Below are 22,553 nucleotides of genomic sequence, written 5' to 3'. Positions count from 1 at the left end.
TGGGAAGGCATATTTGTGTAAGATTCCTGCATTCACAGGAATCGCCACAGGAAGAGGTCACATGATTGGCATGGTAAAAGCATAAGAGCATGACATAATTGCAACAAGTCCAAGAACCTGGAATCTCGGGAGATCAGGAGCTTTTAGATGGAACCAGGATTGAGAAACATTTGGGGGTGATAGATTCAGGAATCTTATTTATTCCAACTCCTGAGCTTGCTTAGGCCCCTAAGCTGTCTCTGTCTTAATTTAGTTCATCTCCATCTTTAGGAAGGTTTGTATGTGACACCAAAGTGACGCTAGAGGCCCTGGAGCCTTTGTTGATTAGTGTTTATGAGCTTTTATAAGGGCAGCCGTGGCCTGGTTTTTAGGGAACTGAGTGTGTAACCAGAAGGTTGTCGGTTGTCAGTTTGAGCCGGCAGGTCATGACTGAAGTACCCTTGAGCAAGACCAACTGCCCCCAACTGCTCCCCAGGTGCCGTGGATAGGGCTGCCGACCGCTGCTCAGGGCATGTGTGCTAACTGCCCCCTAGTGTGCGTGTGTGTAAATGTGTGTTTCACTGCACGAATTGGGTTAAATGTAGAGAACAAATACCTCTGTGTGCAAGCACAGTGATTCTAATTCTTATTCTAATTCTAATGTGGACGTTCTCCTCTCTTTCACACACTGGCCATTGGAAGTTCTCAATTTTGGGTAACCTTTGCACCAGTGGCGATTGCTCAAAGACTGCAAGGGAAGCTCAGCTTCCCCTAAAATGTAAAAAAATAAGTGATCAAATATATACTGTTGTGTGTACATGTCATTGAATAAATATGCGCTACAACGCGCTCAACATTTGTTCAGAATCAGCTTCTTATCACTGGTAAAGACGCGGCTTTCCTCTCAATCATTCCCGCAGTTCACAGTGCTTTAAACAGTCCACAGAGGTCAATAGCGAAGCAGCGAAGTGCAGCGAAACGAGACGAGTCATTGGATAAATGCTGGGCTTTGTCCCGCCCATCAGACGCTTGTGCACATCAGGAATGAGGTAATCAGAACAAAAAGCTGCATTTCCACTGCAACATTTTCAGAAACCACGAGGTCAGACATTTTTAGGAAGATAGATGCTGATTTTTGTAACAGTTCCAGCATGCTCTTTTGGTTATATACAATCGTTACTTCAGAGCCTGTTTAGTCCAGAGGGTGTTACTGTCTGAAGTAAGAAATCATCATCCATGTTGGGGAAGCCTTGCAGGTGGAAAATCTCCTTGTTCTTTTGTGACACTTGAATTTGGAAGTGTATTATATATGTGTATTAAAATTGTATATTTACTAAATCATGCATTTAGAAGATGTCCCCTGTCTTTGGTAGCTCATGCAGTTGGGACCGCTTCTCTGTATTTGGAAACTATTGCTGTTGAGATCCCTCATTTTTCTTTGGCAGCTCTTAATCAGGACGTCTCCTCAGTCTTTGGTAACTGTTGTAGTTGGAAGTACTCTCCAGTCCTTAGTAACTTCTGCAGTTGAGATCAGAGGAAGATGCCTGTACATGACCTTTGCAAACAGGACGACAAAATTGCATTGAAGCTTTTAGAAGCGTTCACCTGTGAGACATAGCTCTAAGAACCTTTTTGGCTCTTACTTCCAAGTGGATACTTCAGTGTTTAGATATTCTCTTAGAGACATTTTCCTCCATCTTTGGTCATGGTTAGTTCTTCACTATGTTTAGTCCTATTTGATGTCCTTATACATCAGGAAAATAAAGCCATCAGGCCCTACTACCTAGACATGTAAGTGCCCAGAGAGGAAAGTGGAAGCGGATGTTGATGTGCAAAATGCTGGACCAAGAGAACACAATAAAACTGAAAACTGGATGAAGAAAAATTGAATGATTACAAAGTAACGGACAGGGATTTCCCAGAAACATAGATAGAACTGGATAGACATAAAAGTATAATTATTTTAAATGTTTAAGCACTTAACCACTGAGTAAATGGCATGTACTGTGCTGTAAACTAGTTACTAACCTCCCTCTGGAGTTTCTGTTCTCTGACTGAGAGGGGTTTTTTTGCGGAAAGGAGATTAACCCCAGCTGCTTCATCAGAACTGATATAATGCTCTTATTTATTTTATGTCTCTACAGCACTGCATCACTGAGTTGAGCAGCTTCATAAGATCCTGTATTGTTAAAAAGAGAAAGAGGCAGTGACACCAAAGGCCCTGGAGCCTTTGTTGATTAGTGTTCTTGAGCTTTTATAACATCACCTGGTTTGATATGAAAATAGACCCTCTCTCTCTCTTTAGTTTCTCAGCATCAAAAAGAAAGCAAGTAACAAAAGCATCTTCCTGAGCATACAGCTATCAGCACACACACAGACCTTACCTTCAGGGGAGAGAGAGAGAGAGAGAGAGAGAGAGAGAGAGAATCAAGAAAGGGGGGCAAAAGGAAAGGGGAAAGAGATATCAAAGTGAGGGAGGGCATGAAGTGAAAGACAGTGGAAAAGAGAGAGACTGAAATAACAAGACAGAAGAAATGAAGGAAAGAGAAGAGAAAGAGAGCTGGGAGAGGGAAGGAAAGGGGAGGGAGAGGGGGAGAAAGAGAGAAGGTCCCATCTGGAGAAGGAAGATATGGTGAGAGATCAATAGAAATGGAGAGATGGACATGGAGCAGAAGTGAAACGGACGGGAAGAAAGAAGAGAGAAAACAAAGGAGTGAAAGGATTGGATTTGGAGTTTGAGGGACAGCAGAGCAATCGTCCAGCAGCCTGGAGAAACAGGGCGGAGACAGTACGCAAAGAACAGGGGCAGAAAAGTGAGAGTTTCTTGGGGTGTGAGAGGGGCCTGATATTCTGACGACCCCGAGCAGGATTTTTAGGTGGTCCTTATCTGATGTACATAGTAACATTCATGGTCTACTCTCTGACCTCATTTTTAATTAGGCTTACAGTAATGTTTTGTCCAAATATCGTTTCCCTAGCATTAGCGGAACTGTTAGCTTGCAAAGTGCTGTGAACATTTATTATGAATATTTAGTGTGATTAGACTTATAATTGGACACTTGTGTGATCAGATTTATGATTGGACACTTGTGAATGCCAATTTGTTGTTTAAATAAGTAATATTTTCGGTTACAGATAACAATCTTAGTACTTTTTTACACTGCTAAGATAATTAGCATAGACAAGCAGAGCTGGTCACTAGCAAAACTAGAGTTTCAACAAAGGCTCTGAACCAAGCCTTGTATCTTAATTTTCTCATGTTTCTTTTTCTGACAACATTAACATTGTGTCATAATTTCACAACAAATGTATATGTTGAAATATTCCTAAATACCTTTAAAAAGTTTAAAATGCTGCTTCGCTAGCATGACATTGTTGGGTGACTAACTTAACTAGCTCCAGACCAGATCAAACCACAATAAACCATGAGCATATTCCTTTTGTGCCTGTCCATTTCTGTAGCTCCAGATGCACAGATTTCTTTTTAAAGACATCATTAACCTGCTGCTTCTTCTCTCACTCAAGCATCATAAACAATACAGTGTTGCTAAGTAGTACCCAGAAGTTGTTACGGTGACCCCTTGTGGCTGTAGGCCCCTAAGCAGCTGTTTATGCGGCTTATTAGGCAGAGCCAGCTCTGAGTGTGAGAAGGAGAAGATAAAGTTTGGTAAACTTTAGGTCAGAGTTAGAGTTTGGCCGTTAAACGGCTGTAGGAATGTTCCAGAAGTGCTGAGGGTGAAGGAGCAATGGCCAAAACCCAGCTCAGCCACAGAGAGTCTTTCATGCCCTCCTTTCTTTTGTCCTTTGGTGAAAATGTTTCTGGAGAGGAGACCCCAGCCTCGAGCGTCACTGTCCCACTGAGACCAGACCCCTCCCGCAGGCCACAGGACTGGAGAAACAGAATAGAACAGCGGGAGTGACAGAGAGAGAGTGAGGGAGAGAGAGAAAGAGAGAGGGAGAAATTCAAAGACATCAAGGAATGGTTCTATGAAACATTTACACAATTTTCCACTCTCCCTAGAATAAGTCGATCAGCCGAGACGTTTTTATTTTATTTTCTTCACTGGAGCTATGAGGCTACCGTTGCTAGCAAACACTATCATCCAATAGACACCCAACTGTAAATATGTCCCCCAAACTTTTTCAGCCTACTCCAGCCACATGGAAGTCAGTATATCCTTGATGACGTAGGTTGGAGCACAGTACGACTTGGAGTCAAACTCTTTAAAATTTGTAAAAATTAATAAGATATTGCAAACTACAATGTTCATTCATTGTCTGTAATCAGTTATCCAATTCAGGTTCAATCATTGGGCGTAATGTACACCGTGGATGGGGTGCCAGTCCTTTGCAGGGCGACACACACTGACATATTCACTCACAGACTCATAAGGGACAATTTTGAGTCGCCAGTCCACCTACCAATTTGTTTTTGGACCGTGGGAGGAAACCGGCGCACCTGGAGGAAACCCACCTGCACACGGGGAGAACACACCAAACTCCTCACAGACAACAATACATATCAATATTCATATATGTATATATGAATATACTCGCCTCTGTTTTTCTCTTTAAACTCCACATTTCTGTGTTTACTGTAATTATTATCCTTTGCCATCTTGGCTTTTTCTCTGCTGTCATTTTTGTCCATATTTATGCAGTGGTGGAGTAACAGGTGTGAGGCCTGCCCTGAGAAGAAGGCCTGTGGTGTGTGATTCATAATCATCTGACACTGCTGACATAATCAGCAGTTCATCACAAATATATGGACAAACGCTTCTGGACAGAGGTTTAATTGCAGCCTACTTTTCACACATCAGTCTCAAAAATAATATGTGGCCAAATGTTTGTGGACACCTGGTCATTTGCAGGGCACTCACTCCATCCCACACACACAAACACACACACACACACACACACACATAGGATAAAAACCATGATCATTCCATCTGTCCTTTTAAAAAGCCCTGTTGAAATATATAAAAGTTTAACTGCCTGTCTACATTCTTTATTACAGAAGCCTGTCGTGAAACTGCACAGAGAGGGAAGCTGCTGGCGTAGTTAGGGCAGATGTTGAACATCTAAATGAAACGGGTTCTACACCGTGTCTAAACATTACTTGCTGTTATCTAGCGCACTAAAGAGTACACCTGAAACAAATAAGTGTTTAAACCTTTTGTAGAATGAAGTCTTAATGACTTTGGAAGTACAGAATGTTTCGTAAAGCTGCTTTGTGAGGACTATGCTGTGAAAAGCACCAAATAAATAAAAATTAATTGATTATTCGACTGATTGATTGTTGTCTTCAAACTGTCATTAAGAATAAAATAAAACTCATGGTTTGACATTTTTGCCTTTTACTGTGTCCTGTTGCCCCGCCCCTTACGTGTCAAAACAAGGTCAAAATGAAAACACACAAAAATAAAATCAACTAATAATTTACAACAATTAAAGACAGAAATTTGACTCTCTACACTCACTACGAAATATAAAAATGAACAAATCCATTATGGCCTACAACATTAGTCTCAATTCCAAAAGCAGGGGGAGTTGGCTTCACTTGTAAATAAATTAGTGAGAAAGTCAGGTAAAAATTACATTTAAATTCAAGTTACTGTGAGTTCAGAGCATATATTTTCAGGGAGAAAGATGCAGAGTGAGAGAGAGTGAATGAGCGAGTAAAGGGGGGTTCTTGGGTGGGAAGGGTTGTGGTGGGAAATGGAGGGAGAGGTGTTTGTGGGGGAGTTTGGCTGCAGGTGTGTGAGCAGCCGTTGGGGGATATGGGTGAATCCGTCCCAGTTAAGGCAGCTCTCAGATGTGGATCCAACACCCTGCAACCTCAGCCTCTACACTTCCAGCCCTCACCCCTGCATTCGTCCATCTAGCCGTCCATCCTTCAATCCCTTTTTCCTCTAGAGTTCTCCCCCTCCAGCCACTTGGCTCTGTGTGGATCAAGGCCAGAGGCACCTGGCACTAACCTTCAAAGGCCAACACTCGCCAAAATAGCAGCACAAACAAAAGAACTGGGAGAGTCAGAACTCTCTAAATCTATATGTTATCAGATTCACAGCTTTTTCAGAAGCCCATCATTTTTACATAAATGAGTGGAAGAAGTTCAAAAACACAAGATGGTCAGTGGATTGGATGTTGAAATGAGTCCAAAATTTCGACCTAGAGGCCAATGAATCCAGGTGGGCTCCGGACCTCCTGCGGCCCTCAACAGGATGACACCGTTACAGAATAATAAATGAATGAATTACATAGTTTAGCATTAGTGGCATACAAGTGATAAAATGTTTGTATTTTTATGGTTTTACAATTTTTTAAGATAAAATAATTCATACTGAAGTAAAAAATACATGTACTTTGGTTAAAATACCACAAGAAACATTCACATACCTCATATCACATACCACAGCACATGTGTAACTGGTCTGTTCCAAATGAGCCACAGTTCAGTTCAGTGCGAGAGCCCAGCTTGTTATTTTATTTAATTTTTTTGCTATTTTTACTCAGTTCTCATTATGCATCAAATAAAATTTTCCAATGCTGAGCGATTTATACTCCTCTAGCCCACAGTTAACACTGAGTATTGTGAACTTAGACTTCGGAACATCTTATTTCATTCCGAGCGTTTGTGCACTACCGAGCATCTCTCGTGTTAGCACAGGGTGATGCTCCTTTAATCAATCCTATTCATTTCTGTCATAGAGAAATGCTCCTTATATGGTCATAATGCTGGCAGTTGATTGGAAATGTGACTTTGGTGATCTTTTGAATCCTTGTGTGCTACGTGGAGGGCAGTGTTGTTATCCACTACACTAGCCAACCTCTGAAAAGCCCTGAGCATTATTTGATGCAGAAACGCCGCTGGCTCTCTCTCCTCTCTGGTCTGTTTTGGGCGTTGTAGGCAAAGTGTGTAAAATATCAGCAAAGGCAGAAATCCCTCCACCTCTCTCTCTCTCTCTCTCTCTCTCAGTCTACAGATGAAATGTTGAGATATCAGGGACAGGGATGCAACAAAATGATTCCATTATTAAAGACGAGGCACTGACTCATTTCAGACTTTTTTCCTCAACTTTTATTCTCTCTCTCTCTCTCTCTCTCTCTCTCTCTCTCTCTCTCTCTCTCTCTCTCTCGCTCTCTCTCTGTCTCTCTCCCTCTCTTATTTTACGCCTACCTCTCACCATCCCCCTATCCCCACCCCATCCTCTCATTCCCACGGCGACCAGCCCTCACTCTTGCGTGCTACAAGTGAGTGACACGGCAAGAGCGATTGAAAAACAGAGTGGAACTTTTCTAAAAAGAAGAGGAGAGTCCCAGCATGCCTGTCTTCAGCAGGGGGTGTGTAGAATATTCGTGTGTGTGTGTGTATATGTGTGTGAATGAGTTAGAGAGAGAGAGAGACAGAGAGAGAGTTTTAATATAAAAAAACCATAAATGCAGAGGGGTGTGTGTGACAGACTGTGACTGGCTCTAACACCACAGGGCCTAGGGTAATCCTACACACTTCTCTTGTGGGAGAGAGAGAGAGAGAGAGAGAGAGAGAGAGAGAGAGAGAGAGAGAGAGAGGATGAAGGGATGAAATAGTGTGGATATGGACCGCATTAGCACATTTGTCCTTTCTGAAGCCGTGTACTTGATCCCTGCTGAGCTCTTAGGCTGCGTGTTTAGAAGTGTGTGTTTTTAGAGTTCTTATGTTCTTAAAGTTGTGGTGTGTGTGTGTGTGTGTGTGTGTGTGTGTGTGTGTGTGTGTGTGTGTGTGAGTTTGTGTGTGTGCAACAGAGAGAAAGAGAGAGCGATGGCACATTTCTTTCTTCTTCCTGAAGTTAACAAATTAGGCATGCCATATTAAATCTACAATAAAGTGAAAGTAGACATAGACCACACTTCATTAATTCCATTTCAAAACAGTCATTATGTGCAAGTTATGAATTTTTAAGTAGATATTTCAGTGGGGATTAAAAATAAGAGAAACTTGTTACATGAGGATGCAGGACATCAAAGTAAAATAAGGGGAAAAACAGTTTCCAAATCTAGAGTTTAAAAAATTATTGAGAAAATGGGACTCATTACAACCATGCAAGACCACCATAGGATAAACAGCACTCTTGGTTCAGATCTGAGCACATCCACAGCTGTTTGTGTCCATCCAACCACCCCTAAACACTGTGGGTCTGAAAGGATGTGGAACTTGTTGAGGAAAAAAATAGACGTGGTGGTGGTTACTATTTTATTTATACATTGTTATATAAATATATTAAATATTTTCTCGCTAATAGTTGTGTAAAATGCCACACCTCTGTGCGTGTGTGTGTGTGTGTGTGTGCGTGTGTGTGTGTGTGTGTGTGTGTATGCGTGTGTTCTTGCGAGGTGTTTATCTTAAAATAGCGGTAAATGTGGGTTAAGTCCTTGGAGGGGTCCTTCTTCTCAGACTTCTGGACAAGCTCTGGCTGTCAGTCTGCTGCTGTGAAGACAACATGTCTGCCGGGGAGAAAAACTCCCAGCCTCGCTCTCTAACATCACACACACTCTTTCACATCACACACATACACACACACACACACTCGCTCACACTCCTCTCTCAAAGGCACGGCAACAGAGGAAAACACAGGCCTTCACACCCACGCCGCCACAGGGGGGCCATTTGCATTCACGTACTGCAGTGGACACCTGCAGGCATGGGTTTGAGGGACCTGTCCTCTTTCCTCAGGACAAAAGCACAGAGAAGATCATCACAAACTGTCAGAGTCTATTGTCCATCCCCTATGGGCTAATGCTGTTTTGAGATATAATGTAACTTGTGTATAAATGTTGTTGTATATTATTGTAATTTCATTTATTTTTCCAGCTTCTCTGTTTTTTTAACAGCAGATAAAGCATCCTCATTGGACGGCTCAACACTCTTGATGCAAAGCATTAAAACTAGCGTTGTGTGTCAACCATCAAAAAACATAACACTGTGCTGCTAAACGCTAGCTTTGAGCAATGAACCAGTCACAATCAATGGGAGGTCTCAGGGTCATGAAGTGTGAGAGTGATAAATGCTACACTCCATTTGAACTCAGATGTTCAACTGGAACACCCCCACAAGTCGGATTTCCAACTCTGAAAGTTGGGTGTGCCTCACCAACACTGAGTTCAGGATCCAAGATGGCTGCCTGCATATCAACAGTGTGTAAAGAATTAGCGTTATACAGTTTATTATTGCTTCTACACATTTGTGTCTCATAAAATCAGTCAAAAACAAGGTACTTGGATGTGTAAAATATGGCATAATACACTTTTATCAACTGGCATCTTTAACAGTGCTAACCAGAGCAAGCTAACTATGAAAACATAGGGCAGTGTGTTTAACTGGAACGCAGTCTGCTCAGGTGTGACCTCATTCCCAGCGCCAACATCCGACTTATAAGGTAAATGGAATGGAGCCAAAGGCTGCGTCTGACACAAAACATAGCAGCCTTGAAGCCTTGCTGCCGGTGCTGGGTCGGGTGGAGAAGGGGACTCCTGTATGGTCAGTGTAGCTGATCAAATTGAAAATGAGTGTAAAAAAACAAGGAAGTCATTTTAATATTTTGCTATTCCATCTATCTTCCAGCTGCAGATGGAATTTTGTTGTACTCGATCTGTTTGGACTTTATTCAGGTCACTCCATGTTCAGGTTCAGACACAGAGTTTCAGGGCTGTTTTCAAGTTTAGGCCAAAACCCTACTCATACCCCACCGTCCTTCATGTCTTTAATTCTTTTACAATTCAACACTTAAGGACCACCTGTCCAGTCCACAGAGAAACAGCCGCAACCGTGTCACATCAGTGGGTCCTAAATACCTCAGGCTTTTGAAGAGCATCTCTGGCTTCAGAGGATGGTGTGTGGGGGTCTCGGGGCTTTGGGCTTCTCCTATTTCATGTTGCTCTTTCTTGGCAAATAACATCTGCCTGACACGAGCTGGGGCTACCACAGGAGACCTGTCTCTCTCTCAGCCACTGGAGAGGCTGGAAATGGAGCAAGCTGGAGACGGACGAGAGAGCTTACCCTTCACTGAGTTCTGAGAGAGAGAGGGTGGGGGGGGGGGTCTCTGGGAGTCTTCCTGTCACAAACGTCAAGCTCCTTTTGATGCATGACAGAGAGTAAAAGGGGGAAAATTGAGAAAGATGAGAGAGAAAGATGAGAGAGAGAGAGAGAGAGAGAGAGAGAGAGAGAGAAAGAGAGAGAGAAGCAGTGAAGACCTAAAAGTACATGTTATCTTAGAAGAACTGTATCGACAAAGGCAGCAAAGACCAAGTAAAACGAGGAAAAATGGACAAGTTGAAGAGGGAAAAAATCACAGATGGTGGGTGTCAAGGTGCACTTAAGACTCATCCTTCAGATGGAGGTAAAATAGCACCTCTCAAAGGGCAGCATCCCGACAGATACGGCTGCCCCTTGGGTCCGGTCACACTTTGACGGAACGACACCTTTTAATTACTCATAGTCTCTCGGACCCATATGCTGTCCACTCAATGAAGGGACACTGAGACGGCATAAATAAACCACTGCACAATCGCATGTCCTTTAATGTGGCTTTCCCTTTCCCCAGGTGAAAAATGAGTCCTCTTTAAAATAGCTGAAATCACTTATAATATAATGTGCAATTACTTGCAATTGTACATTTTGCCATTTTATCCACACTCCAGTGCATTTGGGGGCTGTGAACACACACCCAGAGCGTGCCAGGGAGCAGTTGTGGGTTCAGTGCCTTGCTCGAGGGCAAATCAGCCGTGGATATTCCCGCTGGTGTTGGGGATTGAGCCGGCAACATTCAGGTACCAAGACTGGTCTCTAACCATTGGGCCATGGCTGCCCTAATTTAACACAATAATATTTGTTGTGTCTCCAGACTTTTGCATATACACTGTAATTTATACATTGATCAGCCATAAAAAAAAGACCTCCTCCTTTTTGTGTTTGTTTAGTCCTTCATCAGTGGACACAGGACACTGTCGCCTGTATATTTCTGTTTGGTGGATTATTCTCAGACCAACAGTGACACTCCAGCAGCACTGCTGTGCTGGTCTGGCCTAAATTGCTGCTGCATTTTACCTAGGTGTCATCCCCATTAAATGTCAGAAAATGAACTAGTTGATTGTTGTGCTAGTAGTGATTCTAAAATACAATGCATTCAGTTCAGCTCTAGCCAAGGTTTACAAAGGTGCTGAGGACAGGTGCTAGTGTTGTATGGAGCTCCATCACCTCCAGAGAATGCAGTTCCACTGCTCCGCAGCCCACAATTACTCTAGAGACGAGGGGAAATTATACCCCTCTAGTCAGTGGACTTGGTCATGATGACCTCAAAGGCAATTTAGGTTTAATTTCATTTTTATGAGGTTCAGAGAATGTTTCCTTACTTTTTGCTAGCTCTCCGTTCTGTTTGTGCATTAGAAAAAAGATCAGATGTTTGTACACACCCCTGGCTTAGTAAATGGGAAACAAATCAGGTGTCTCTGTCCAAAATGTCTCAGACTGTCACTGGCTGAGCCAGAGCCGAGAAATGGCATCTGGAGATGTTTGGAGGGTGGCAAGACCTCGAAAAGCATGAACAGAGAAGAGGACGTTGCACTCTTTTTGCTCCATAGGTGGGTAACATTATGTTGTTTTTGCTGTTTCAGACGTATTACTTCTCTTAAGGTGGAACTGACTCTAGCCTCTAACTTTCCATGAAAGTAAACGTAGACCAAATTTACAATAACAATGAGTTAAAACTGTTTCTATAGTCATTTTAAAAGTTAAACTATGTACAAGCTAAAGTCAGTTTCTTACTCAAACACACTGTTCCACCTTAAAATATGCAGAGCTTCTGAATGAAAACAAACCAGAGTGGGAATATTGCGACAAGAACAGCAGTTCACCAGAATCCTCTATGTTGCCTTTAAGACTGGTGTGTGATTGCTCCAGACCATTACACTTTACTGGTCAGTTGTCAATGGAACCTACTCATATAGCCTTATATTATTCCTGGAAAGTTTTACCATGCATAGTTCCTCAGAGATCTGCCGTGACATCTGGATGTGATGTATGTGCTGTTCAGTCGAGTGACCTGGCGTCTCCATGGCCCTTCACCTTTGGAGTCATGTCTGGGCAGTCATATGATTCATTAGAAGGAAATTTCAAATGGAAGGGCTCTATCTACTGTTAATGAAAAAGACACGTTCCAGAATGAGGATCCGTAACCTGGGCTGTGCCGTTCCCTTGGATGATGGATAGATGCCACTTCTGTCTAACCATCCAGACATCACACTTGACCCTGGCCTTCAGCCATGTCATCTCACAGCCGTGACTGATGTGTGAAGCTTGTCCAAAGGTTTGTTGACAGCTGCTCGTCCAGCGTTTCTTCTGAAACAAAAGACATTAGTTGGGAGTTTGTCCTGTGTTTTCTGAAGTTCATACTGTTAGACTCTATACTTTCACTATTTTTTCATTGTTAGATACATGAGAGTTAAAGGGGACATACTCTCCCAGTTTTCCACAAGGGTTCTGGGGTCTTAATGAACTGTCTATGACCTGCTTTGGTCAAAATACAACAAGGATCAATCACCACACAGTGAATAACTTGTCATAAAGATATCTCTTTTTAACCTCTAAGGGAGGGTCCTGTACATTTCAAGGGTGAAGAGATCAAAACAAAAATGTATAGGACATATCACGATTCATTCATCATTCACCGACTAAGACAACATCGCATTTCATTTCCAGATTCTGACATCAGACACCCCTGTGAAAGTCTTCACTGAGATATTCCATCCATGTTATAGAGAAAAACAAGTCACTGTGAAGAAATCAGCTGAAATGACATTGTACGGCTACCGCGACAGCTCCATCGCATCATTCCCATTTGACAACAGCAGTTACTACAACATATGTTTCCTTTCTATTACCTGCTCCAGCGTATCTTGGTAACCTGTCTTCACCTCTGAAAAGCTGTATGACATATTTCTGAGACATACTCCTGCCGTTTTCACAGTCGGATTTGGGATTTTTCATCATTTGATAGTAAGCAAAAGCCTTGTTCTTCTAGCAGACCACTGAAGAGGAATTACTTATTATTTTACGCATGGTCCAACAGTTCACTTAACACACAGCCATTAAAATGCATCATCCAAGTACAAACCCAGATATATCAGTATCTCTACTATACTGTCTATGTCAACATTTTGATACATAAATATATAAACTTTTTGTTCATTTTCTATAGCTGCATGGTCATGGTGGCTCTAGCCTACTTGAAATTGCTGGGCACAAGGCGAGAAGACACCTTGGACAAGGCACAAGTACATCACAGGTAATCACACACTCACACAATCACTCACACCCTCAAACCTATGGAAAATTTCACACACTCACCCAGTCACTCATTCACTCAAGTCTTATCAGAGCACGTTACTAAAACATCCAAATACAAACTACAAACTATCTGTAGTTGGAGTAAAGGTAAGGAATGTGAGAGGTTCCCAGTGTCTGCAAACGTAAGAGATAATCATAGTCCTTGATTGATTACGTTTATTTAAATGTGAGTCAAACAGAAGCCCTATAAGACTAAAACAGGACTTTTAATTTGTACAAAGAAACTCAAACTATAAATTAAGATTTTAATTAATAATTAGAGAATGTTCTGTTCAAATTTGGCCCAACTCTGGCACACTTGCTGTCACAGGTGTCCCTTGTTTCCTATTATGTTTATAAGTGTGCTCTTTCATTTGCGTTTGTAGGTCATTGTCTTCTCTAGAGCCTTGCTGTGTTGTTGCTAGTGGTTTCCTGTGTTTTCTGATGTTTTCATGTTTCTGTTCATGCACTTCAGGGTTTCTCTCCAGTGTAGTGTAAGTGTATTATAGTAATTTGTTGGTTTACGCCTGTGTTTATGTTTTTGAGTTCACATTTAATTTTATGCCCAATTTTTTCGTCTTTCACATTTACATCCAGTCTTTATTTTCCTTCACCACACCCCTTCGTTAACCCTCTGCCACCACTTTTTTGGGCAAAAAGCAAAATTAGAAAATACCAGCGCCGTCTGTAAAGTAACAATAGAGATGCTTAAAAAAGAATGCTTCTTTTTCTTTTGCACATTTTAACATTTAGACCCAGGAAGACACAGCGTCCAAATGCTGCAGAGCGGACTTTTCTATTCTTCTGTGATCAAGGTGATGGATGCTCCTGCGAGGCCACACAATAAAAGTGTCCATCACATCAGCCAGGTGAGCGTACAGCCCTAAAACACACGCCAAATCAGCTATTCACCGGCTTAAGCTCAGCGCTACGCTCCTCTTATCTCGCAGAAAGATATGAGTTATGAAATGTTAAATACAAAACGCCAGAGCCTTCTACTGAGGAGAGAATAAACATGCCATTAACCGGCTATTCGTTTAACCTTTGTTATGTCTTTATGAGCATATACTCTGTATGAAGTAGTTGGTCAGTGTTGCATTGTAACAGCCTCAACTCTTTTGCAAAGGCTTGGAACTTTATTGTGAATTTGCATTGAGCCACAGGAAAATCAGCCATATCTGGAGCAAAAATTCACTCCCATCCTCATCTCATGAGCTTTGTATGGAGCTCCATCACTCCTGAGAAACTTGCTTTTAGGCTTTATACTCTGACATTTGGCATTGAGCATGTTGACTTTAAGCAAATGTGCAGCTGGTCCTGAGCATTTTTTATTGAGATTGTATGCAACATCTGGACCTCATTTTAACTGAATTTACTGCTTCTAGAGGGTCTTTAAATATTGTGAACATATGTTTTAGTGTATTATTCAGTATTTGTTTTGGTATCTAGACCTCTCTTTCCCCAGGGCCTGTCACGAGGAGTATTCTGTATTATACACTCATTGACAAAAATATAATGCACTAAGGAGTTGTTGGAATCAAATGAAATTTTGTATGAGGGAATGTTCATTCATTCATTCATTATCTGTAACCCTTATCCAGTTCAGGGTCGCGGAGGGTCCAGAGCCTACCTGGAATCATTGGGCGCAAGGCGGGAATACACCCTGGAAGGGGCGCCAGTCCTTCACAGGGCAATGAGGGAATGTAATGATGATATATGTAAGTGATTACAATATTAATGCGAGAGGATAAGTTAATCGGGGTAAACTGAACAAAAATAATTGAAAGAAGGCTCTAGCCCCCTGTTCGGCCTGTATACTGGCATGTAGGCATTCAGGTTCCTCATCCTTTGGTATGTTTGCCCACAGATGCTGCAGCTGGGCGTGTAGATCCTGTACACTCCTAGGTTGCCGAAAGCTGGTGTGAAATCGGCATAACACACAACAACCAGAGTCACTGCAGCGCTGCTCTATGGAGAAACTGGGGGGTCCTGATGATTGGAGGACAGGGTAAATGGGGGCAGATAAAATGGACAATGAGTTTAAAAAAGGAGGTCATTGTAATATTATTAATTGATTAGCGTATCAAAGGGCTTTAGAGCATAGGGAAGTTAGGCTGGTCCTGAGCCTGTGTTAACTTTTAAAAAGGGCCTAAACTAATGTCTTTGCCCAGTGTGAACAGAGCCCAGGGCTGAATATTTAGAGATTCTCTGAGCCACTTCATCCAAATTAAAAGTAGGCCTCAACCTCAGCGGAGACACAACCCTTTAATCCGGGTTTTAATCAAACTTTAATCTGAGGAAAACTATTAAAATCTGGGACTTGTTGCTCAAGGTCACACAGCGTTAAGAAAAAAAAAGTAATTAAGGAAAATCAGTCCAGCCACCCCCAAATAAGCAATCGCTGCGAAAGTGAGGAAGCCGGCTGGATGTCAAGGCACGGAAAAACTTGGAGATAAACGGATGAATACAGATGAAGGCGAAACAAAGGCAAGGGTGCGCCACTGATGGGGGCCTTGACAGCCTTGGCACTCGTCTGATGAGCGCGAGAAGAGCACTCCTCCATCTTCCCTTCCTTTCTTGTCGCTGCAGCGATGTCCCCTCTCGGGCCCCGGACTCAAACGCCTGTCTGACAGTGCTCTCCTTCCACCAGCGAGGGACACACACACACACACACACATTCAGTGCAGTGTATGAGGCAGCTTCTCTGTGACACACTTCTCACACGATTTCACACAGATAACTCTGACTTGTTCCAATGCTGTCACAAAGAAAGGGAGAGAGAAAAGAAAGCAGCAGTGTGATTCAGCTGAAAGTGGCACAGAAAAATGATCACCATGACAGGACCCAGCGCTTTAGAGAATAAACACAGACCCGGAAGAAACGGAAGTACTACTCAGTAACTCAGCAGAAGCAGCAGGAGAAAGAATACAAGTGAAAAACAAGCATCTTTTCCTTCAGAGACCTTGTTATGAAGCAGGTTTGGAGATTCAATACCCGATAAGTTGGAATCCTTTTAATGCACAGCCTCTGTTTGGGCTTCAAATCAGTGGTCAGCATGGACTGTAAGGAGTGAGTACTCCTTGTGTGGCCAAACCTCTCATCTCATTTGCTTGGTCCATTTCAAGCAACAGGAACATGTCTCTGGCCCCCACAAGTTTCCTCTAGCTTTTTCTGGGGGATCCCCAGGCATTCCTAGGCCAGCCTTCCACTGAGCCCTGGGTCTACCCTGGGGCTTCCTCCCACATGGCTGTGCTTGGTATACCTCCAGCAGGAAGCATCCAGGCATCATCCTTATTAGATCCTTTCCTGGGTCAGTAGGTGGCAGAAGGGCAAGTGTGATCTAAGTCATCGGGACATGGGATCATCCAGTGCGGTCTCTCAGTCCTTCAGTGTACTAAAGACTATCAAAGTGTGTAGAGCAACAGATGGACTCTCTGTATGGTCAGTGGAGCTCAGAGAACAGACAGTGGGTGTAGAAACAAGTAGGTGGTTGTAAATGTATTGCATTATGGGGCACAATATGGGCAAATTGTGGGTGGTATTTCTTTAAAGATATGTTTTATTTTTGGGTGGGATGCCCATACTGTGTTTAACCCATCACTGATCCAAGCTCACAAATGTGGGGTCTGTGGTTACATATGTAGCTTATAGCAGCAGAGAGGCTGTTTACCACATTAGTTAGTCATTCCTCACTGTGCTTTACAGTTGTAAATAGGGCCTACAAATAAACCATTGATAAAACTCTTGCTGGTACATTCAGACTTCTGTCTTCAAAATAAAAGTCCCAGCACTGAGTGGCCGAGGAGGTATCCCATGCTCTATTAAATCTGAGTAATAAAAATGTGTGTGGATAGAGATTGAATAGAATGCGCTGAAGCCAAACAGTGGTCAGGGGTGTGGCTGTGTGTGTGTGTGTGAGAGAGAGAGAGAGAGAGAGAGAGAGATGAGAGAGAGAGAGAGAGACAGAGAGAGAGAGAGACAGAGAGAGAGATAGATAGAGAGAGAGAGAGAGAGAGAGAGAGAGAGAGATATGAGGAGAAGCAAGAGACAGAGCCAGGGTCAGGGTCAGAGATCAGCAGTATCCAGCATAGAGAAGAATGACTGATGATGGGGTCAGAAGTCACAAAGTGACAGAAGCTTCAAGAAAGAGAGAGAGAGAGAGAGAGAGAGAGAGAGAGGGTGTGAAAGAGAGAGAATTAGAAATTAATCACAGATCTGACAGAGACGAAGCAGAGTCTCCTGGAACATGGCATTTAAAATGTGTGATACACACACACACACACACCTTTCATCAATCCACCAATGAATCAGGGAGAGTTACACTCCGTCAACTTCACAAAGAAAGTAAAGGAATCAAGGCTGGCTTTCTATGGCACCCATTTCTGAAAACTTATGACCGATAGTTTGTGGAGACTACCTTTAATAACACTGTCCAGTAGAAAGGGATGCTCTGAAGCAGCTGAACATGAGCTTATGGCCACCATGCCCATAGGCAAGTGTCAGCTATAAGATTACAAGGTCCCCCAGGAACAAGGTAGTGTTGGGATTGTGATTCCGAACCTGGAGACTGCAGGTTAGTACCCACTGGTGCTTTTCCACTGCATGGTACCTACTTGCTTCAGCTATTTTTGCTTTTCTATTAGACACATCTAGTCCCTGGAGCCAGGTACTTTATTAGTCCTTTCTTGTCTGTGGTTTCAAGCGAAGCGACTAGATACTAAAGGTGACGTGTAAACTTTGCAGAGCACTGATTGGCCAGAGACATGTCATCTCCAAGTTACAGCAGATATCACATTAGTTAGGCAGCTCATAAAATTATGCCATGGTCTTTTGAAGAGGTTCAAATGCTCCTTAGATTGTGGCCAACGGAAAAATCCAGCAGGATCCAAGCAAAGCAACAAGGCATGAAAGAACTCTCTTGATCTGTCTGAGCTGCGGAGCTGTGTTCAGTCCCAAATAACAACAACAACATGCGAATACACAATGAGTAAACAACGCTTAAAATTACAGCTGCTATTGTGGTTTTCAAAGTCTGTGGTTCCCCTTAAAAGCAGCCATCCGAGGCCAGGAGTCCTAGAAAGCCCAAGCGGCCTCACTCTGTATGGGTAGGACAGCCCCTTCTTCCCTCATCACTGCCTACAGGGCTAGCTACCACAGGTGTCTTTCAGCTGGTTTGACAGTTCTGGGCAGTTTGCATTCCCTCCAGTGCACTTAATGGTTTGGAGGATGTCAGGGTGACACTACAGGTCTCACAGCTCCAGGGTCCTAGGGTTGTGTGTTCGACCCTCGCCTCGGGTCAGTATCTGGGAGGTGATTGGCATGCTCTCCCAGTGTCTGTCCTACGGGGACTCCAGATTCCTCCCACAGTCCAAAGACATTGAAGGTGGAGTGGCTGTGTGAAACTGTCCACATGGGTAAGGGTCTGGATGAGTGTGTGAAACTGTGCACAGGTGTGTGTGTGTGTGTGTGTGTGTGTGTGTGTGTGTGTGTGTGTGTGTGTGTGTTATGCCCTGTGGACTGCTGTGCTCTTGCATTGCTAATCTTGCTAATAATGGAATAATTTAATTCTAAGGGGTTTTGCAGAAAACAGAATGTGCTCATATCTTTATTTTATTTTGCATCATAACAGGAGGATCATCAGAGCAAAGCCCGCAGTGGAGGCAGGGGACTGAGGGGGGAGTGTCTTTCACATAAAGAAGAAATACAGTAAACTAATATTGATACAGGTTCCTCTGAACTAAAGTGTCTATCGCCTGGAGTTTCATTTCATATCGATATTTCCAGCTCAGGCCCACCATCCGTCTCTGCCGGTGTGGGGGAAATGAAATATGATTTCATATCAGAGATGATGACTCTCTGTTTCTCTCTCTCTCTCTCCCTCTCTCCCTCTCTCTTCCTATTTCTCATGATTTCATCAAACACAATGAAATGCACTGAATCAATCCATCCCCCTTTAGCACTATTTTCTCTCCTGCGTTCTCTTTCTCACACTCTTTCATTCACTTTTATTTTTTATTTCTTTTCTTCCTTCTTTTTTCACACCATCTCTCTCTCTCTTCGCATCCTCTATTACCCATTTCTCTCTGCTTTTCACTCATTTTTTCTTTTTTCTCACTGTTGTTCTCATTTACTCCTTTCAGCCTCCTTTCTTTCACTCCATTTTACGTTTTCTCTCTTATTCTTTTTTTCTTGCTGTTTTTATTTCTATTTCATTCTTTTTATTGATATTTTTATTTACTTTCAATATAAATATGAAGCCTTTCAGTGGTGGGGAAAGAGAGAGAGAGAGAGAGAGAGAGAGAGAGAGAGAGAGAAACAAAGAAAAAAAGAAAGAAAGAAAGTGTTTGGAATAACAGAAGCTTATTATTTAATCAGTTCAAACAGTGTCCAGGACATCACAACATCTCACTGGAACATCACTCTACTTTTCTGATGAGAACACTTCCAAATTCTTCATCTCCAGATATCACCTGAGAAATACACCCTCCCATATCCTCCTGATTCAGAGCTGGCCCACAGGCCCCATTTTCATGGTCCACTTCCCACAAGGCTTGACGGCACTTCATCTTGACACACAAGGGCCACATAAATACAAGTCAGTGTTTGGGCCACTTTTGGCTCAAATCCAGTTTGCCTCACCCAGCACAGCCATATCTTTGCCAGATATGGCCAAACGTGTTTTGTGGGAAACCCAGAGCAGCCCAGGTCTGTTCTCCAGTTTCTTCTCCTTGAGTTAGAGTGTGAGCTTTGCTTGATCTGCCCTGAGACTGTGTGGAGACCATTAAGACCATCTCCTCTAGGTCACCAGTCTCCCTACTGGCCACAGCACATCCAGTCCAGTACTCCTCTAATACGAACTACTCTTCAGCCATCAGCCATCTTACCTATAAGTTCATCACAGCCCTCATAAGGTGATCAGGCCCCAGGACTAATTGGGAAGCCCTCCACCATGTGCTGGAGTTTCACTATGTCCACACAGTGCCCCTCCACTTCCTATGTCCAAATCTTAAGCAGTCCATGATGGAAAAAGTAGTCGTCCGTCTTCCTCCATACTAAGTCCCCTGAGTCAGTTAAAAATGTGTACAAGCTGCAACCAAAATGCTGATAGTCTATTTGTCAGATGCACCAGGCCTCATCCTCTGTGGCAAGGACCATGCCGTCTTGGGAAGTTGGACAGTCGAGACAGGAGCAGGTCAGCCCTCTGGCCGGTTCTCAATCATGTTTTGAAAGCTGTCTCTGCCCCTTTATTTTCCTGCCCACAGCTCTCTCTGGCTCTCTCTCATATTCCTGCCAGTACATCCTACAGCAGGCATCTCACTGTAGCTCTGCACTACCAAGTAATCAGCAGAGCTGGATGGAGTGAGAGTGGTCTTGGGGCAGCAGACCCACCTCAGTCCAAGCAACTTTTGGGCCAAAGTTTGGGTTTCTCTCTAGGTTTTTTCCCTCACACAGGGAGACGGGTTCGGTGGGAGGTTTGGCAGTTCACCCTCTGTTCCAGGGCCTCTCAGAAACCTTAAGGAAGATGTTTGTCCATTAAAAAAAAGCCATCCATGATGGTTTATAGAACAGCCGGTAGCCCAACCGGAGGGTCCTGACAACAACAGCAGCTGAGGGCTGAATATGGCCAGCCTTCCCATCTAGAGGCCTTAACAACTGAAGGGGGAAAGTGTGAACTTGTGAGTTTTAACATGTTGCGAGGAGAAATATCTGAATCACAAGCACCCATGTGAAATTTAGCATTTATCATAACATTGCAGTCTCTCTTCCTTCTTGATTTGTTTGTCCTCACACACCAAGTAAGTCACCTCAGCTGCTCTGTGCTCAGGGTTTGACATGAGGGTGGTTTTGACAGATTTCGAGGACGGGCTGAAGATCGTTTCTGTCAGTGAAAGGCTGAGAAGCTGAGTGGCAGTCTGCGCGTTGTAGCTTGATCCTATTAATTTGATGCAGGGTTGAGTAAGTGGGCAACGGGAGTCAGTGGGTGCATGCTGTGTTATGTGTGAATTATTATTACAAGATAATCCTAAAACTAAATCACCTCTCCGTGTTCCTCTTAATCTGCTGTCTTTGTCTTCTGGAGAAGTCTTTTCTTAATGTGCTGTCGGTGATGACACAAGGACTGCCAACAGCATTCACTTACGGGAAGGACCATGAGCCCCGGGGCCCTGTATTAAACTCAAGCATAGAAAAGCTGAGGTGAATGCACTTGGTGTGTGGAGACAATCGATTTGAGAAGGAAGACTACAGTATATCAGCGTGTGGTTATGATTCCACATTTGCACAGACATGATAAAATCACAGGTTTAGGTTTATCACATTGTGTTAATAGTGGCGTCTAGTTTTTACATTGTTGTGCCACCTTAGCTAACTCTATCCAAGTATTGATGACCAGAACATCCCTCTGGGGCGGCACAGTGGTGCAGCAGGTAGCGTCGCAGTCACACACCAGGGCCCTAGAGGTTGTGGGTTTGAGTCCCGCTCCGGGTGATTGTGAGGAGTTTGGTGTGTTCTCCCTGTGTCCGTGTGGGTTTCCTCCAGGTGCTCCAGTTTCCTCTCACAACCCAAAAACACATGTTGGTAGGTGGATTGGTGGATCGCCCTCTGAAGGACTGATGGCCTCCTCCAGGGTGTGTTCCCACCTTGTGCCCAGTTATTCTGGGTAGGCTTCGGACCCACCATGACCCTGAACTAGATAAGCGCTTACAGATGAATAGAATGAATGAATGAACATCTCTCTGGCAGCAGACAAATTGCCACAAAGTCCCACGCAGCAGAAAGTCAGTGATCAATATTGTCATGTATAGCCCTGTCTATTGTTTTCCTGCTGTCTGTGTATCATTCTTTTGTTTGTCATGTATTTAAGCACATGGCTCTTTGTTTTATTCCTCGTCTCTGCCTTTTCTCCTCCCTCTTGTGCCTCCTTTGTGTTCCTGCTCCTTCATTATCTATCCCAGGTGTTTCTTGTTTGTGTTGTCTTTTTATAGTCCAGGTCAGTGTTTCCTGTTTGTGGGTCATTGTGGTTGTATGCATGTTTGTGGTTCATGTCCGTGATTTAAGTTTTAATTCTCTGTTTATAGTTTAGTCTCTGTTTTGTGTTTATCCTCTTTGTTAAGTGTTTAGCCTGCTCTCTTTAGTTCTTGTTTAGTTTCTGTGTTCTGTTCTGTTTAGCCATCTTGTTTAGTCTTCTTGTTTAATGTTCATCTTACGGTTTAGT

Source organism: Hoplias malabaricus, chromosome 13 (assembly GCF_029633855.1).
Source record: "Hoplias malabaricus isolate fHopMal1 chromosome 13, fHopMal1.hap1, whole genome shotgun sequence".
NCBI classification, from domain to species: domain Eukaryota; kingdom Metazoa; phylum Chordata; class Actinopteri; order Characiformes; family Erythrinidae; genus Hoplias; species Hoplias malabaricus.
This window is presented reverse-complemented; position numbering follows the sequence as displayed.